Genomic DNA, 18,962 nt, shown 5'->3' on the forward strand with positions numbered 1-18,962 from the left:
TATTACAACCATGAACAGATAAATAATATGATTAGAAAACATAGTAAAATATGAATAAAGTCCAGCTCAGTTAATAATTTGGTAATACTGTCAATTTCCTTTTCATAAATTATCTGTAGTTATGTAAATTATTAATGTTATAGGAAGCCGGAATTCATATAAAATTTTCTGTAATGTAGGTGTCCTAAGTAGGTTTTTACCTCTTTGAATTCAGATTTTTCTTATGTTTGTATGTGGGTTTGTTTGTTTGTTTGGATTGGTGGGTGGGGGAGCGGGGCTGGGCCTGAGAAGTAAATTGACATGAGACAGATCAGGAGGTAAAAAGAGTACAATTTCATGAATTTATTTAGGATAAGATTTATATGGCACAGGAATGTTCGAGAAGAAATACACAAGCACAGAAGTAGTTTGTCAAGCCTTTTATAATGAATTGGGCAATAAATAAATGTGTGAAAAAAGCAACTAAATTATATCAGGAGACTTGGAAGCTAAGAGTTACTCTGTTGGGGGGTCTGCCTCTTTTGTAGCCCTCCTCCCAGCTGTTTTATTAGGAGGTTTCTGACTTAAGTAAATCTTGCTTTTCTCTCTTCCTTATCCACAGAGAAATCTTCTTTCACATGAGACAAAGAACTGAAGTTGTCTTTTCTCCACCACTGTTTTAGCTGTAACATTTTTGGTGCCATGACTCAGATCGGACTCCAACATGACCAGGATCCAGTTCGAATTCAACTCTAGCCAGCATCAGATCGCCTCACTGGACAGGTAAGCACGTGGACTGCTCTCGCTTCTGTCTTCCAGAGAGATTCACTCTCTTCCATGTTAACTCTCTCACCTTCTCAAGAACACTGGGTCCGTGTCCTCCAGTTAAAAGTGGTTCGCATGGCTTCAGGCCTTAAGACTCAGGAGCTAGGCTTACTGATGAGGCCAGAAATCCCCTGGAGCTGAGACTGTTCTCACCTCTCTTTCTTGTGTAGATCGGCCCTTCATGAAGGATGGGAAAATGCCCTGAGGTGACTGAAAAACTCTGGCTGGAGCACTCTGTGGTGTATTCTGAAACTCTCTTGGCTGGACCCCAGTGCCAGAAAAGCCTGTGTGGGCACTGGGCTGTGAAGCACTCTCCTCCCTCTTGTGTAGATCTGCCCTTTGAGAGAAACTGGAAGTGTTAGGCAGGAAGTTAGTTATGAGCTTATGTGTGTGTGACAAAGGCCTCCGGAGAAGACTTCTACGTCCAGCATATGCATCTACATCTCAAAGTTATCCCGATAATGCTTCAGGGGCAGCCCAGTGTTCGCATCCTGCCCTGCCCTCTTCTACCTGATAACCTGCCAGGCCCCGATCCTGCCCCTTCTGCCTGACAAATCTTCCACAATCTCCCATATGCAGCCCAGTATCTGCATTTCAAACACCCTGCTCCGGATCCCCATTCTCTAGGGGGTCCTGCTCACCCTTCCTCTGAATCCAGGATGGCGCCAGCTAGGTTTCCTCCTGTCTGATACCTTCAAGAAAAAACTCAGATAGGAGCTTCTTAGTATTTACAGCTGTAAAATCCTTTGTTTCAGAAGAAAATGTGTGAAGACAGAGACTCATCTCCTTAAAAACCCCCGGCCTCAACCGGACTGCGAGCTCAGCCCTCTGCCTCTCTGCTGAGCCTGGCGTGGTCAGGTGTAATCTCTCTACTCAATCATGTAACCTCGCTCCTCCCCCCACCCCAGTCTCTCAGGCTCTGTCTGGAGGGGTGCCCATCCATCCTTATGGATGTCCCTTCCCTAATAAACCTTGCTATTTTACCTCCCACTACTCTCTGTCTCACGCCTGAATTCTTTCTTGTGCGAAGACAAGAACCCTGCAATTTCTCCAGTAACAGAAGAAGGCCTTGAGATGGTGGATCCTGGCTTGGACTACACTCCAGTGCTTCCAGAAGGTCTCTTGGCAGGACATCAGACCCGGACAGCTGGTGTCGGGCTGGGAAGTTATTTCCTGCAGGGAGCAGCACTATTGAGACTGGGCGCAGTCTGGAACATTGACTACTTACCTTGTTCCAGACTTGAGTACCTGTCCCCAGCTCTTTTGGAGTCTTCACAAGCTGTAACTCTAGAGGCTCCACCATTTTTAGTTTTTTTTTTCTCAGCTCTGGGAATATTGATCCAGTCCAACTCAGTTTCCTTTTGTGGGGATTGGCCTGTTGGCACAAGACTGGGAGGAGTAACTTTGAATTCAGGCCACAGCCACCCTCTGGTGTTTTTCAAAGACTCCACCAAACTTTGACAGCTGACAGGGTGTCGGGCTGATCAGTGTTGGAGATCAGTTTGTCAGTGAGACATGGGCTCTGGGCTCCATGCCTCAGTGAATTGTTCCTCTACCCAAGATCCTAACAAAAGCTCTCTCTGCTCTTCTAATTACTTTTCCTCATTTCCTAAAAACTCTAATTCCTGGCCCCATTAGCTAGTATTTCCTGGATATCTCATTAGTATTAGGTCAGCATTTAATTATCTCTTTTATAGACAGGCAGCTTTTCCATCTAGACTCCCATTAACTATAGATCCTAACATGGACTGAACATGTATAGGCAGATCATCCAGCATGTTCTCCGGTATTGCCTTCCTTCTCAGGTCACTCCCTCTCTTGGGTCCAACTCTGTTATGTCCTTTCTAAATGCTCTCAATATTCTCCTTGCCTTTCCAGATATCAATCTATATATTTGAACCTTCATCCCTAACTCCTCGGGGAGCCCAGGAATTAAGAAATAGCTGCCCGGCTCTTTGCTATCACTTTCCAAAAAACACCTACTTTCTTTCACCACCCTAGTTCAATGATTGGCTTTCTGTGCATTGAGTGAGCAGACCTAGTTTGGAGGTTCTACAGCAATGTCTCTGACCAGTTTTAGGTGCTGTTTGGTCATAATATTTTCTTACTAAACTGTAGAAGTCTCTCTGTCCACCATTTTAAGATTTTTTCTGTTCTCCATTTGTCAGTATATGCCTTGGTAAACTATAGTGCTCTGCAGTCACCACTGGCTAAAAAGTATAAAGATCTATGAAACTCTGCTATACTTCCTAAGACACTACCAACCATTGTCATCATAATCATGACTATTTAAAATTTTTGTGATCCATAATATGATTCTCAAAAATATTTATGTCTGTTAACAAAGCATTGTTAGTACTATTCTTAAATGTCTTGATTTCTAGGCTAAATATTTTCCTGAGACTCCTAGAGTATGCAGCACTTAGGTAAAGTAACTTCATTTATTCAATATTCAAAAAAAACTGCTTTGACATTTTCAAAATTCAAAAACTGCTTTATGTATTTAAATGAAACTGTCCTGATGAGTGCATGCTGCTATCACATGCTAATCATTAGCAATCAAGGTTTTCTCTTTTCTAACTGTCCTGTGTAACAAAGTTTTCTGTATCTCAGGGATGTTTCGTGCATTTTTTTCTGTTGCCTTTATTGAGTTTAATTGCTTTGAATTTCAATCATAAGGAATTAGGTTTATCTGATTAGATCCGGCCCACAAGTTTGGTTAAAATGCTCAGGTCTAACTCACTTTGACCAGATAGTTTAAACCTGATGTAAAATTCTCTTATATCTAAAGCTCCAAAAATGTCTTTGACATTGAGGTTTTCAGCTGGATCCCTGGAACTCTCACAACATATGACTCTCAATTGGGAGAGATAGTAATTGCCTTACCTGCCTTATGCTCTGTGTTATCCAGGACTAAACTACTAGAATCCATCAAACTCGAGGCATTATTTCAGTGTCCCTGAAGATATCTGCATTCTATCTGGGACCCTTAGATCCAACCCTCAAAAGAATGCTCTGCTGCTTTCTCTCATTTTCAGCATTAAGCAGCCAGAACAGTCGTCATCCCATACCCCTAACAGAAGTTAGGACCCATTTTCCAAGGGGAGAGAATGCACGGAGTCAGATGGGACAGTAGACAGATTGGTCCCAATGGAAAATGAGAAAAGGTAGTCCCTCTAAGAGGCTATAAAATGCTTGCTTCCTACAAAAGTTACCTTTAGCAAGATCAAAGTGCCTATCCCACTCCTTGAGAACTTCCAGTCTTATCATGAGAATAGCAAGGGAGTGGTATTTTCACGCTTCTGCTGGTTATTTTGTCTTATCATGAGCAAGCTAAACAAGACAGGCAAGATTACAAACCAACATTATTGATGAGTTTTGTCCCCATCTTCTACCAATTGTTAGTTGCTATTTTTTTTTCCCAAAAAAATATGCTTTAAAGATTCAGAACCTCATAGTTCAGGGAGTCTGCCCCTCTTGAAGCCCCACTACAAGACACTTAAGGAGGTTTCTGACTTAAATAAATCCTACTTTTCTCTTTGGAAAAAAAAAAAAAAGCTACTCTATCAAGTTCTGTACACAGTTATCTCCTTGCCTGTCTATCCTTGATAATAAGAACCTTCAAGTATGGGGAGGTGGGCAACAATCCTATCTTCTGTTTTTATTTTTTCCCAGAAGTTCAAAAATTCTGCTTTTATTACTAAAAGCATCTGGATTGGCCGGCGCCGCGGCTCACTAGGCTAATCCTCTGCCTTGCGACGCTGGCACACTGGATTCTAGTCCTGGTCGGGGCGCCAGATTCTGTCCCAGTTGCCCCTCTTCCAGGCCAGCTCTCTGCTGTGGCCAGGGAGTGCAGTGGAGGATGGCCCAAGTGCTTGGGCCCTGCACCCCATGGGAGACCAGGAGAAGTACCTGGCTCCTGCCATTGGATCAGCGCGGTGCGCCAGCCATGGCAGCCATTGGAGGGTGAACCAACGGCAAACGAAGACCTTTCTCTCTGTCTCTCTCTCACTGTCCACTCTGCCTGTCAAAAAATAAAAATAAAAAAAAATAAATAAAAGCATCTGGACTGTCGATATCTCTAATGGAACTATGTGTACTTGACATACTGCGATTGAGGCTGTTAGACCATCACCCTTCTGACCTAACTAAATTCTCTTATGCCATGAAAGACCTGTGTTTTGTTTTGTTTTGTTTTGTTTCCAGTTAAATGTTAAAGCCTGACCTTTTTTTCTGTCTAGTACTTGTTTCCTTCCTGGCCAGAAATTTTGCATTGAGTAACTTGTCAAGGGCTCTATTTAAATCCTTACATTTTGAAGATGGAAATTTTAGGCTTAAAGCTTATATATTCAAGACTTTTATCAACCAATGTGTCTCCTGAACTGGCTCATTGGAAATAGGCTGTAGGAACAATCTTGGAAATCATTGAAAGGTTTGATTATAAAGTAACAGCAAAATTATATTTCTTAATATTTAAAAAGTTGATAAATTCCTTTTGTTTCCTTTAAAAATCAGAACCAGGAACATTATTTCTACAAATTAGTCTGTGAATTTTTTATAAAGTCATTATCTTTTTTGAAAGATTTATTTATTTATTTGAAAGAGTTACACAGAGAGAGAAGGAGAGGCAGAGAGAGAGAGGTCTTCCATTTGTTAGGTCACTCCCCAACTGACTGCAATAACCAGAGTTGTGCTAATACGAAGCCAGGAGCCAGGAGCTTCTTCTGGGTCTCCAACATGGGTACAGGGGCCTAAGGACTTGAGCCATTTTCTACTGCTTTCCCAGGCCATAGCAGAGAGCTGGGTCAGAAGTGGAGCAGCCAGAACTTGAACCAGTACCCATATGGGATGCCGGCACTGCAGACCAGAGCATTAACCTACTGTGCCACAGCACTGATACCTAAAATTGTTCTTTTGGTTTTTAACTTCCTCACATGTATGTGCTTCAGGTGCAATATGAGTTTAAAAAAGAAAAAAAAGAATCATCTTTGGCACTGTGGTATTTTTTCTAATTAGTATCCCAAAGAGGAAATATTTGCCTCTCTTACTATCTCCTACTTTTAAGGAGTGAAGGCATGTCAATGGGCTCTTGCACCTGGAATTTTTCAAGAGCTTAGAATTCAGAAAAATCTGTGGCCAGTGCTGTGGCGTAGAGGGTAAAGCCACTACCTGCAGTGCCAGCATCCCAAATGGGCGCCAATTCAAGTTCCAGCTACTCCACTTCTGATCCAGCCCTTTGCTATGGCCTGGGAAAACAGTAGAAACTGGCTCAGGTCCTTGGGACCCTGTACCCCAATGGGAGACCTGGAAGAAGCTCCAGCCTCTTGGCTTTGGATCGATGCATCTCCATCCATCGCAGCCATCTGGGGAATGAACCAGTGGATGAATGACCTCTCTCTTTCTGCCTCTGCCTCTCTGTCACTCTGCCTTTCAAATAAATAAATAAGTCTTTTTTAAAACTTTATTTAATAAATATAAATTTCCAAAGTACAGCTTTTGGATTACAGTGGCTTTTTCCCCCGTAACCTCCCTCCCACCTGCAACCATCCCATCTCCTGCTCCCTCTCCCATTCCATTCACATCAAGATTCATTTTCAATTATCTTTATATACAGAAGATCAATGTAGTATATACTGCGTAACGATTTCAACACTTTGCACCCACACAGAAACACAAAGTATAAAGTACTGTTTGAGTACTAGTTATACTGTTAATTCACATAGTACAGCACATTAAGGACAGAGATCCTACATGAGGAGTAAGTGCACAGTGACTCCTGTTGTTGATTTAACAATTGACACTCTTGTTTATGGCGTCAGTAATCACCCGAGGATCTCGACATGAGTTGCCAAGGCTATGGAAGCCTTCTGAGTTTGCCAGCTTCGATCTTATTTAGACAAGGTCATAGTCAAAGTGAAAGTTCTCTCCTCCCTTCAGAGAAAGTTACCTCCTTCTTTGATGGCCTGTTCTTTCCACTGGGATCTCACAGAGATCTTTCATTTAGGTCATTTTTTTTTTTTTGCCACAGTGTCTTGGCTTTCCATGCCTAAAATACTTTCATGGACTTTTTAGCCAGATCTGAATGCCTTATGGGCTGATTCTGAGGCCAGAGTGCTGTTTAGGGCATTTGCCATTCTATGAGTCTGCTGTGTATCCCGCTTCCCATGTTGGATCATTCTCTCCTTTTTTAATTCTATCAGTTAATATTAGCAGACACTAGTCTTGTTTATGTGATCCCTTTGACTCTTACTCATATCATTATGATCAATTATGAACTGAAACTGATTACTTTGACTAGTGAGATGGCATTGGTGCAAGCCACCTTGATGGCATTGAATTGAAATCCCCTGGCATGTTTCTAACTCTACCGTTTGGGGCAAGTCAAATTGAGCATGTGCCGAACTGTACATCTCCTCCCTCTCTTATTCCCACTCTAATATTTAACAGGGATCACTTTTCAGTTAAATTAAAACAACTAAGAATAATTGTGTTAATTAAATAGTTCAACCAATAGTATTAAGTAGAACAAAAAAATACTAAAAGGAATAAAGTATTAAGTTGTTCATCAACAGTCAGAAAAAGGGCTGATCAAGTCATTGTTTCTCATAGTGTCCATTTCACTTCAACAGGTTTCCTTTTTTTGCTTGGTTAGTTGTCAACAATCAGGGAGACTAAATGATATTTGTCCCTTTGGGACTGGCTTAATTCACTCAGCATGATGTTTTCCAAATTCCTCCATTCTGTTGCAAATGACTGGATTTCATTTTTTTTACTGCTGTATAGTATTCTATGGAGTACATATCCCATAATTGTTTCATCAAGTCTTCTGTTGATGGGCATTTAGGTTGATTCCTTGTCTTAGCTATTGTGAATTGAGCTGCAATAAACACTGAAGTGCAGACAACTCTTTTATTTGCCAATTTAATTTCCTCTGGGTAAATTCCAAGGAGTGGGATGGCTGGGTTGTATGGTAGGGTTATATTCAGGTTTCTCAGGAATCTCCAAACTGACTTCCATAGTGGCTTTACCAGTTTGCATTCCCACCAACAGTGGGTTAGTGTCCCTTTTTCCTCACATCCTCACCAGCATCTGTTGTTGGTAGATTTCTGTATGTGAGCCATTGTAGCCAGAGTGAGGTGAAACCTCATTGTGATTATGATTTGCATTTCCCTGATGGCTAGTGATCCAACGACACATTTTCTCATGTGTCTGTTGGCCATTTGGATTTCCTCTTTTGAAAAATGTCTCTTGAGGTCCTTGGCCCATCTCTTAAGTGGGTTGTTTGTTTTGTTGTTGTGGAGTTTCTTGATCTCTTTGTAGATTCTGCTTATTAAATCTTTATTGGTTGCATAGTTTGCAAATATTTTTCCCATTCTGTCAGTTGCCTCTTCAATTTCCTGACTGCTTCTTTTGCAGTACAGAAACTTCTCAATTTGATGTAATCCCAATTGTTAATTTTGGCTTTGACTGCCTGTGCCTCTGGGGTCTTTTCCAAGAAGTCTTTGCCTGTGCCTATATCTTGCATGGTTTCTCCAATGTTCTCTAATAATTTGATGGTGTTGGGTTGTAGATTCAGATCTTTAATCCATGTTGAGTGGATTTTTGTGTAAGATGAAAGGTAGGGGTCTTGCTTCATGCTTCTGCCTGTGGAAATCCAGTTTTCCCAGCACCATTTGTTGAATAGACTATTCTTGCTCCAGGAGTTGGTTTTACATCCTTGATCAAATATAAGTTGGTTACAGATGCTTGGGTTGATTTCTGGTGTTTCTGTTCTGTTCCATTGGTCTATCCATCTGTTTCTGTACCAGTACCATGCTATTTTGATTATAACTGCCCTGTAGTATGTCTTGAAATCTGGTATTGTGGTGCCTCCAGCTTTGTTTTTGTTGTACAAGATTGCTTTAGCTATTCGAGGTCTCCTGTGCCTCCATATGAATTTCAGCATCATTTTTTCCAGATCTGAGAAGAAAGTCTTTGGCATTTTGATTGGTATCACATTGAATCTATAAATTGCTTTTGGGAGAATGGACATTTTGATGATATTAATTTTTCCAATCCATGAGCATGGAAGATTTTTCCTTTTTTTTGGTATCCTCTTCTATTTCTTTCTTTAAGATTTTGTAATTCTCATTGTAGAGATCTTTAATGTCCTTGGTTAAGTTTATTCCAAGGTATTTGATTGTTTTTGTAGCTATTGTGAATGGGATTGATCTTAGAATTCTTTCTCAGCCATGGCATTGCCTGTGTATACAAAAGCTGTTGATTTTTGTGCATTGATTTTATATCCTGCTGCTTTGCCAAACTCTTCTATGAGTTCCAATAGTCTCTTAGTAGAGTTCTTTGGATCCCCTAAATAAAGAATCATGTCATCTGCAAAGAGGGATAGTTTGAGTTCTTCCTTCCCAATTTGTATCCCTTTAATTTCTTTTTCTTGCCTAATGGTTCTGGCTAAATCTTCCAGAACTATATTGAATAGCAGTGGTGAGAGTGGGCATCCCTGTCTGGTGCCAGATATCAGTGGTAATGCTTCCAACTTTTCCCCATTCAAAAGAATGCTGGCCGTGGGTTTTTCATAAATTGCTTTGACTGTATTGAGGAATGTTCCTTCTACACCCAGTTTGCTTAGAGTTTTCATCATGAAAGGGTGTTGTATTTTATCAGATGCTTTCTCTGCATCTATTGAGATAATCATATGGCTTTTCTTCTGCAGTTTGTTAATGTGCTGTATCACATTGATTGATTTGCAAACATTGAACCATCCCTACATACCAGGGATAAATCCCACTTGATGTGAGTGGATGATCTTTCTAATGTGTTGTTGCATTCTATTGGCCAGAATTTTATTGAGGATTTTTGCATCTATGTTCATCAGGGATATTGGTCTGTAATTTTCTTTCAATGCTGCATCTCGTTCAGGCTTAGGGATTAAGGTGATGCTGGCTTCATTGAAAGAATTTGGGAGGATTCCCTCTTTTTTTAATTGTTCTGAATAGTTTGAGAAGAATTGGAGTTAGTTCTTCTCTAAATGTCTGGTAGAATTCAGCACTGAATCCATCTGGTCCTGGGCTTTTCTTTGTTAGGAGGGCCTTTATTACTGATTCAATTTCTGCCTCAAATATATAAGTCTTTTAAAAAAAGAATTCAGGATAGTCAATACGTCATAGTGCTATAAATTTAGCTTCTTCATACACACACCAAGTCTGGAACTTCTCTGGAAGTTTCACATATTAAAAAGCTACTAAGTAGATGTGGAGAGAAGACTAAAAGTCAGTAACTAAGTGGCAAGAAAGCTGCAAAGGGAAAGGTGAGAACTAGATCAAGAAGCAGAAAAGAATAGATCTCAGCATATTTTCCCATTTCCCAGTAGGCTAGCCTCCTGCCCTTGAGAATGAATCAAGCCCAGCAAATGAATGAGCTTCACTCACATCATGGAGAGTGCTTAACTTGTCTTGTAAAATTTGCATCTTAGACGCTGTGTATCCCATGTGATTTACTTAAAAACATCATTCTCGGGCTGGCCTTGTGGCATAGCAGGTTATTCTTCCACCTGCATATGGGCCCATATGGGTGCTGGTTCTAGTCCTGGATGCTCCTCTTCAGATCCAGCTCTCTTCTGTGGCCTGGAAAAGCAGTAGAAGATGGCCCAGGCACTTGGACCCCTGCACTCACATAGGAGACCAGGAAGAAGCTCCTGGCTCCTGGCTTCAGATTAGCTCAGCTCTGGGCATTGCAGCCATCTGTGGTGTGAACCAGTGGATGGAAGATCCTTCCCTCTGTCACTCTCTCTCTCACTGTCTGTAACTCTACCTCTCAAATAAATAAATAAATCTTAAAAAAATCATTCTCCACCAATGACGATGCAAGTCACTCCTTGTTGGCCCATCAGTATCCAGGGCATGATGATTTTGGAGTATGGCAGAGTCTAAACAATTCTCTTTTTAAAAGATTTATTTCTTTATTCTAAAGGCACAGCTACTGAGAGGAAGAGGGAGAAGCAGAGAAATAGATATCTTCCCTCTGCTGGTTTCACTCCCCAGATAGCTGCAATGGTCAGGGCTGTGCCAAGCTGATGCCAGGAGCCAGGAGCTTCATCTAGGTCTCCCATGTGGGTGGAGGTGCCCAAGGACTAGAACCATCTTCCACTACTTTCCCAGATGCATTAGCAGGGAGCTGAATTGGAAGTGGAACAGCCTTGACTCACAGGCGCCCCTCTAGGATGCCAGTGCTGTAGGCAGTGGCTTTAGCTACTATGCCACAGCACCAGCCCTAACTATTAACTCCTAATTCAAGAGCTTTCAGTGTGGTTTGCATACCACACTGAATCAAAGATATAGAACCTGTGCAAAGATATAGAACCTGTATCTTCCAAAGCAAAAGTTTCAAAGTTTGGGAAAAGAAGCCTCAGTAGTAAAAAGAAATTAAAATTGTGCTACACAAGTGGGTGACTTAATGCTTAAGTGACTTCATGAGTTACTCAGAGTCCCTCCTACAGGAAAAAAAATGTCCATTTGTCTCTTACCTGTGTCAAGTTCATTCCTGCAAAGATAAACACTCTCAGGGTGGGGGGAGGGTCTGAATTGGGAAGAAGTCAAAATCAGTTGTGTTGGCAAAGTAAAACACAGAGGAGACAACTCAATAAAACACGTAAAATAAAACTAAAAAAGTATATCACTTTTAGATTTCAGATAAAGAGGACAGCATGATTAAGTGGCTATTGTGTAATAGAGAAATGTCTTGTCCCACAGGTAAATCCGGAACACGGTGGGAAAGTAGAGAGGGACAATATGAGTGACTTGTGGTATGAAGCTTTTATTTAGTTTCAGGAAATTACTCAAGTTTCAATTGGAGAGCAAATTGTTACATTTGGAGTAAGCAAGCACAGGTTCTATGGAGTCACAATGTAACTAAGTTGTAGTCTAAACAGCAGATATGCATAGCCCATGCGATATTGGACACAGTAGGATGTTGTACCTCGTTGTGCCATAATTAGGTGGACTCCAGGATGTGATTGTATAGTATAAGTTTCTTCTGGGTCTCCCACACGAGTGCAGGGGCCCAAGGACTTGGGCCATCTTCTACTGCTTTCCCAGGCCAAAGCAGAGAGCTGGATAGGAAGTGGAGCAGCCAGAACTTTAACTGGTGTCCTTATGGGATGCTGGCATTGCAGACCAGGGCTTTAACCCACTGTGCCACAGTGCCAGCCCCTCTCTTTTGATTCAGCTTCCTGATAGTCATTCCTTGGGAGGCAGCACATGACAGTTCAAATCCCTAGGTCATTACCGCTCACATGGGGAGACCTGGGTTCTAGGTTCCTAGTTTCTTCCTGACCCATGCATGGCTATTGCAAGCATCAGGAGCAAATCAAATGAACCAGTTGTGTGTAGTATGTTGGTGCAGGCACATGCATTTCTAATACAACAAAAATTTAAGACAATTTAAAAAAATATGGTTACCTTGTGTGCACATATACAAACTTGATCCAAAACCCTTCATATGGCAGTTTTTGGTGATATCAGCATTAAAGCATCCAGATAGGGTTTCTTTAGGCTGGAAAGATAAACTGAGGTGCAGTGGCATAGTACTTGCTTCACAAATGCAGCATCACTAGAGCTTCACGTTCATACAGATCATGATCATGTGGGGCATGTTTCATATTATGCAATCACAGGCATAAGAAACATCCACATTTATTTGAGTTAAAAAGTTTTTTTCATAAATATGAAGTAAAAATTCTAATAGAAATCATTTGTGTCATGTTTTGTCAATGGTTTTATTCTTCATAAAAAATGTGGTAAAAAATGATAATGCATCTTAAAACTGATGTAAATGATTCACCTTGTAATTACTCAGAAGATTTCCTCAGTGTAGATAAATACTTAATGGTTTATATGTTATTAGTCTATACACTGCACATTTTAGTTGAATCAGTCCTCCCCACATCTCAGCTAGGAGATGTAACCTCACCTGTGTTCCAGTTCTGAATCTTAAGTAAAGCCCTCCTGGATAAGAAGACAGTTAAGCTTGACTGTTTCTGTCTCCAGAGTCCTTACCCATATTAATGATGTCAGAATATCTTTTATGTGGAAAATACATATTAGATCTGGTGTAGTTAATTTTACCTCCTGTCAAAAAAAATTTACCCTATCCCCTACAGTCCTGGAGATACTTTAAATTGTTTTATATTCAGGTAAATGATCTACCTGTGATTGATTTTGTATGTAATTTAGCCAAGGATTAGATTTTGATTCCTCCCCCCCTCAAATGGGTATTCAGTTACCACAACATATAAAAAATCTTGCCGGCGCCGCGGCTCACTAGGCTAATCCTCCACCTAGCGGCGCCGGCACACCGGGTTCTAGTCCCGATTGGGGTGCCGGATTCTGTCCCGGTTGCCCCTCTTCCAGGCCAGCTCTCTGCTGTGGCCCGGGAGTGCAGTGGAGGATGGCCCAGGTGCTTGGGCCCTGCACCCCATGGGAGACCAGGAAAAGCACCTGGCTCCTGGCTCCTGCCATCGGATCAGCGCGGTGCACTGGCCGCAGCGCGCCAGCCGCGGCGGCCATTGGAGGGTGAACCAATGGCAAAAGGAAGACCTTTCTCTCTGTCTCTCTCTCTCACTGTCCACTCTGCATGTCAAAAAAAAAAAAAATCTTTTACCCACTCATCTTATAAATAATTTGTTTATGTAGCATGTGCCTGTTTTTTGAGATTACTATTCTATTTTCTTTGTTGTATTTCAATTGCTGTGCTGTTATGAAGAAATAGTAGAAACCTGCATGACTTGAACCTCTACCAGTATCCCCAGGTGTAGTTTGAATAAAGAGGATTGTTTAGAACTTTAGAAAATTGTTGTTGATGTTTCCATCTCCATTGTCCTTGTGAGTCTTAGTCCCCTACAAGAACAAATAAGACCCCAGCTTTGCTTGTTAGTACAACTCAGGAACTGTATTTGTCATTATGTCTCCTACTTTTATTTTCCTGCTCTGGGAGGCTGTGGTATTCTCTTTCCCACCAGTAGAGTGTGAACCTGGGAAAGCATTCGTGGGGGCACCTGTGCAAAGGTAGATGAGCCAGTGGGCGAGGTCCTTCTTCTCTTGATCCCACCCACCAAAGACAGAGCCCTGTGGTTGCCCTGAGCTGACTGCTTTTCTGTGAAGTCTGCTTGAGAAATAAGAGTTACTCTGCACTCCACTTCTGGGGTTGATTCTGGAATTCCAGAAGGAGTTATTCAGCAATCATTCTCCTTGCTGACCAAGGACCTCACCTGGTAATGTGCATTCATGTTTTTATTTTTGGCCTTCAAAATTCTTTAACTCTGGCATGTAATTTTTTCTTTTCATTTTTTATGTCACAAACATCTACAACCAAATTTTCATCTGTATTTTTATGCTATGTTTAACAATGCATTCATAATTACTGGGGTGAGATTGTCTGGGGAGGATCAACAGTATAGATGGGTAGAGAGGACTCCTAGGCTCCTGAATTGACTAAGGAACAAGTGACACTGCTCCCTTTCACCTTCCTGTGTCATTCAGAACTGCCATGCCACCCTGAGTGCAGGTTACTATATGTTCATCTTTTTACAGTTTTAATGGGGATTTGTGGATTAGAAAAAAATATTGGCTTGCTTACACCTGTCTTGTGTTTACACTTAAGAGGCTGAGAGCAGCCTAACATGGAGTCAAAGAATCAGTGAGGTAGTGAAGGAAGGTGTAAATGCTGGTGAAAGGAGGTGGGGGGAGGGCAGTAGGCTGGGTTTACAGGACGTTTCTCTGCAGAAGTACCTTTGTCCAGAGGTCTTTGTCTCCACATCCTCTTACAGATGCAGTGATTATGCTCTTCTGTCTCAACTTAATTCATAACATGAATTACATACTTTTCTTCTTTCATGTCTCATTTAAAATACTTGTGTATATGTAGTAAACATTGCCTTATTTTGGTTTATTGATGGATTACTTGTAAAACGATTGCCAACTTAGTAAACAGTGGAAATTAGACCACGTTAATATCCTTTGGTCAATAATTTCTGAAAATTAGTGTCTTATTTCAGCTAGGAGTCACATCTGCATGCACAGAAGCAAGTATTCTATTTGTGCTGTTTTCCTTGGTAATAGTGGATATTTCTGTGTTCAGGGATCTATATCCTTATCTGTTTGGAAAATATAGCTTCAATATTATTTTGTTTTTACTTTCTTTATGATATTTCATCTTTTTTTATACTTTGGAGTTAATTTGTTCTTCTTTTCTAGGTTCCAACAGAAGAAACTTAGGTGGTTCATTTTATTTTATTTTTTTTAACTTTTATTTAATGAATATAAATTTACAAAGTACAGAATATGGATTACAATGGCTTCCCCCCCATAACGTCCCTCCAACCCGCAACCCTCCCCTTTCCCACTCCCTCTCCCCTTCCATTCATATTAAGATTAATTTTTGATTCTCTTTATATACAGAAGATCAGTTTAGCATACATTAAGTAAAGATTTCAACAGTTTGCTCCCACACAGAAACATAAAGTGAAAAATACTGTTTGAGTACTAGTTATAGCATTAGATCTCAATGTACAGCACACTAAGGACAAAGATCCTACATGAGGAGTAAGTGCACAGTGACTCCTGTTGTTGACTTAACAAATTGACACTCTTGTTTATGGCATCAGTAATCACCCTAGGCTCTTGTCATGAGCTGCCAAGGCTATGGAAGCCCCCTGAGTTCACCGACTCTGATAATTTTTAGACAAGGCCATGGTCAAAGTGAAAGTTCTCTCCTCCCTTCAGAGAAAGGTACCTCCTTCTTTGATGACCCATTCTTTCCACTGGGATCTCACTCGTGGAGATCATTCATTTAGGTTTTTTTTCCCCCAGAGTGTCTTGGCTTTCCATGCCTGAAATACTCTCATGGGCATTTCAGCCGGATCCGCATGCCTTAAGGGCTGATTATGAGGCCAGAGTGCTATTAGGACATTTGCCATTCTATGGGTCTGCTGTGTATCTCACTTCCCATGTTGGATCATTTTAAATCTTTGCTGTTTTCTAACATTTCTGTTCAGTTTCCTCTAAGCCCTGCTTTCATTGCATCGCACAGATTTTGATGTGTTTTCATTTACATTTAGCTCAAAATGTTTTTCTGGGCATTTCTTTTATCCATAGCTATTTAGAAGCGTGTTTCTTAATTTTAATTAATTTTGGGGCTTTCTATTTTTTATCCAGTTATTCTTTTTTTTTTTTTTTTTTTTTTTTGTCAGGCAGATTTAGACAATGAGAGAGAGATACAGAGAGAAAGGTCTTCCTTCCGTTGGTTCACCCCCAAAAATGGCTGCAATGGATGGCGCTGCGCCGCTCCGAAGCCAGGAGCCAGGTGCTTCCTCCTGGTCTCCCATGCGGGTGCAGGGCCCCGAGACTTGCCCCATCCTCCATTGCCTTCCCGGGCCACAGCAGAGAGCTGGACTGGAAGCAGAGCAACCAGGACTGAATCCGGCACCCCGACCAGGACTAGAACCTGGGGTGCTGGTGCCGCAGGCGGAGGATTAGCCTAGTGAGCTGTGGCACCACCCAATCCAGTTATTCTTTGAGTTCATTTTATTCCCATGGTGTGATGACTTCCATTCTTTGAAATTTGTTTTCACATACTTTATGGCCCAGAATGTGATCTATCTTGGTGAATCTGTCATGTAAGCTTAAAAGAAATTGACTTTCAGTTATTGGATGAAGTGGTCTTTAGATGTCAGTTATATCCAATTAATGGTGATATTGTTGACTTCAGCTGCATTCTTACTGAAAATTTGCCTCCTGGTTTGGCACATATCTGACAGAGTTTTGAAGATTCTACATGTAATAATGGATTCGACTCTTTTTCCAATTCAATTTTTCCTCAAATAGTTTGACTTTCTACTTTTAAGCATGTACCTGTTAAGGATTAGTTTATTTTATTGTAGAACTACCCCCTTAATATTGCATGTGATGCCTGTATATTGTCCTGGTAAACTGTCTTGCTTTAAAATCTGTTGGGTCTGAAATTACTATAGCTATTCTTCTTTCTTTGATTAATGTTAGCTTTGCATATTCTTCCATCCGATTAGATATACATATATATGTATATATTTATATTTAACATGGAATTTTGTAGTCAGTACAGTTGGGTTTTATTTTCTAAATCAGTTTGCCAATATGCACATTTTATTTATTTATTTACTTTTTATTGATTTATTTGAGAATCAGAGAAAGCATTCCAATATGCTGGTTCACTCCACAAATGTCCACAATTGCCCCAAGCCAGGAACTGAAACCATATTTTAGTAACTCAATCCAGGTCACCCATCTAAGTGACAGAGAACAAATCACTTGAGCCATTATCACTGCTTCCCAATGTCTGCATTAGTAGGAAGTTGTAGTCAGGATCCAGAGTCAGGATCAAACCAAGGCACTCTGATATGGGACATTCACATTCCAACCAATGCTTTGACCCTAGACCAAATACCCTCACCATTTGTATCTTTTATTTATTATTTATTAATAACAAAGAAACGGGGAGCTCCCATCCACTGGTTCACTCCCCCAAATGCCTGCAGTCACTGGAGCTGGACCATCCCAAAGCCAGGATTTGGGAACTCAACCCAGGTCTCCCACATTTGTGGCAGGGGACAACTCCTTGAAACACCAACTGCTGCTTCCCAAGGAGAACATTAGCAGGATGTTGAAACCAGGAGTGGAACCAGAACTTGAACTCAAGCACTCTGACATGGTTTGTGGGTGTCTTAACTGGCATCTTAACCACCAGGCCAGATAGCTACCCTTCTCTGCAACTTTTAACTGATGGATTGAGATCGTGAACATGAAAAGTAATTTGTAATTTGTTGGTATTTACCATTTTCTTACTGTTTTCTATTTGTTGTCCTTGTTCATTCTTACTGCTTTCATCATTCACTAATTTTCTACTTTTCTAATTTTAATTGAGTATTTTATCTGATTCTATTTTCTCTCCTTTATTAGCATATCACTTATATATAATTTTAATGAACATGAATTTTTATTCTTTTTTTCATTTTTATTTGAAAGGCAGAGCAAGAAAGAGAAAAAAAAAGAGGGAAAAAAGGAAGAAAAGAAGGGAGGGAGGGAGGGAAGAAGGGAGGAAGGAGAAGGAAGGAAACAGACAGAAATCTTCCATCTGCTGGTTTACTCTCCAAACACCTGCAAGGGCTGTGCCAGAACAAAGTCAAGTGCCTAGAACTCTATCTGGGTCTCCCACACGGCTGGCAGAGACTTGAGCACTGGACCCTTCACCTGCTTCTTCCTAGGGTGTGCATTAGCAAAAAGCTGAATCTGAAGCAGAGTCCCTTGGACTCAAACAAGGCACTCTGACATGGGGTGTGAGAATCTCAGGTAGCAACTTAAGCCACTGAACAAAACACCTACCCCTATATATTTTGTTATGTAGTTTTTTTATGTATATATCTTTTATATGCACATATGCATTATAGAAGCATTGTTGACTATATATAAGTGAAATGAATGAAAGCAATAGTACAGGGGACAGGAAGGAGAAATTAGCATTATTTTGTTATTATAAGGTGTCAACATGACCTATGAAGTGATAATGTACTTTGTGAAATCCATCCATCAAGGGAGTTTGCCAGCAAGACAACAGAGTAGTTACTAAAGTTACCTAGAATCCTATACCAACTTCATGTTTCTATTATCCTCCATTTATTTCAAGCATTTATTTATGTCAGTATGTCAGCATGGATATTGATTTTTATATTATTTATACATTTGATTTATTATTGCTCAGTTTGTCCCAGTATGGGCCATTAGAGGGTCTTGGAGTTGACTCCTATATGAGTTTGAAGTATCCCCATAATTGTACTTTGGTGCCCTATTTCCTTTTACTAGTAAGTTGAGTTAAAAATGAAGATCAGTGGCACTGTTGTATTTATTGCTATGGGGACATCTGTTGCTTTAAAGCCTTGTAAGCCAACCGAGCAAAAATATATTTCTCTGTGTATGCTACACAAATATACATATACTCATAAATATGTTTTTATTCATCCATATGTATCCATATTGAATTCTGCATGAATTCCTACTATGTCTCAAGAACCACATGTTCTATTCTAGTAGTCAGTACCACATGTTCCTTCCCGGGAGCATATGAATTAATTTACC

General features: G+C 40.6%; 1 long non-coding RNA gene across 4 annotated transcripts in view; it reads left to right on the plus strand.

Annotated features, from left to right (window-relative positions):
* LOC108178325 (uncharacterized) overlaps nucleotides 1–18,962 on the plus strand; it is a 100,241-nt gene that overhangs the window by 69,453 nt on the left and 11,826 nt on the right. The window contains exons 9-10 of one of the 4 annotated variants that reach the window (XR_011380675.1): nucleotides 602–762; nucleotides 3,189–17,896. This is a non-coding gene — a long non-coding RNA (uncharacterized lncRNA). The other 3 variants (XR_011380674.1, XR_011380673.1, XR_007910344.2) reach the window with 3 other exon arrangements.

Source organism: Oryctolagus cuniculus, chromosome 12, assembly GCF_964237555.1.
Source record: "Oryctolagus cuniculus chromosome 12, mOryCun1.1, whole genome shotgun sequence".
In the NCBI taxonomy this organism is placed as follows: domain Eukaryota; kingdom Metazoa; phylum Chordata; class Mammalia; order Lagomorpha; family Leporidae; genus Oryctolagus; species Oryctolagus cuniculus.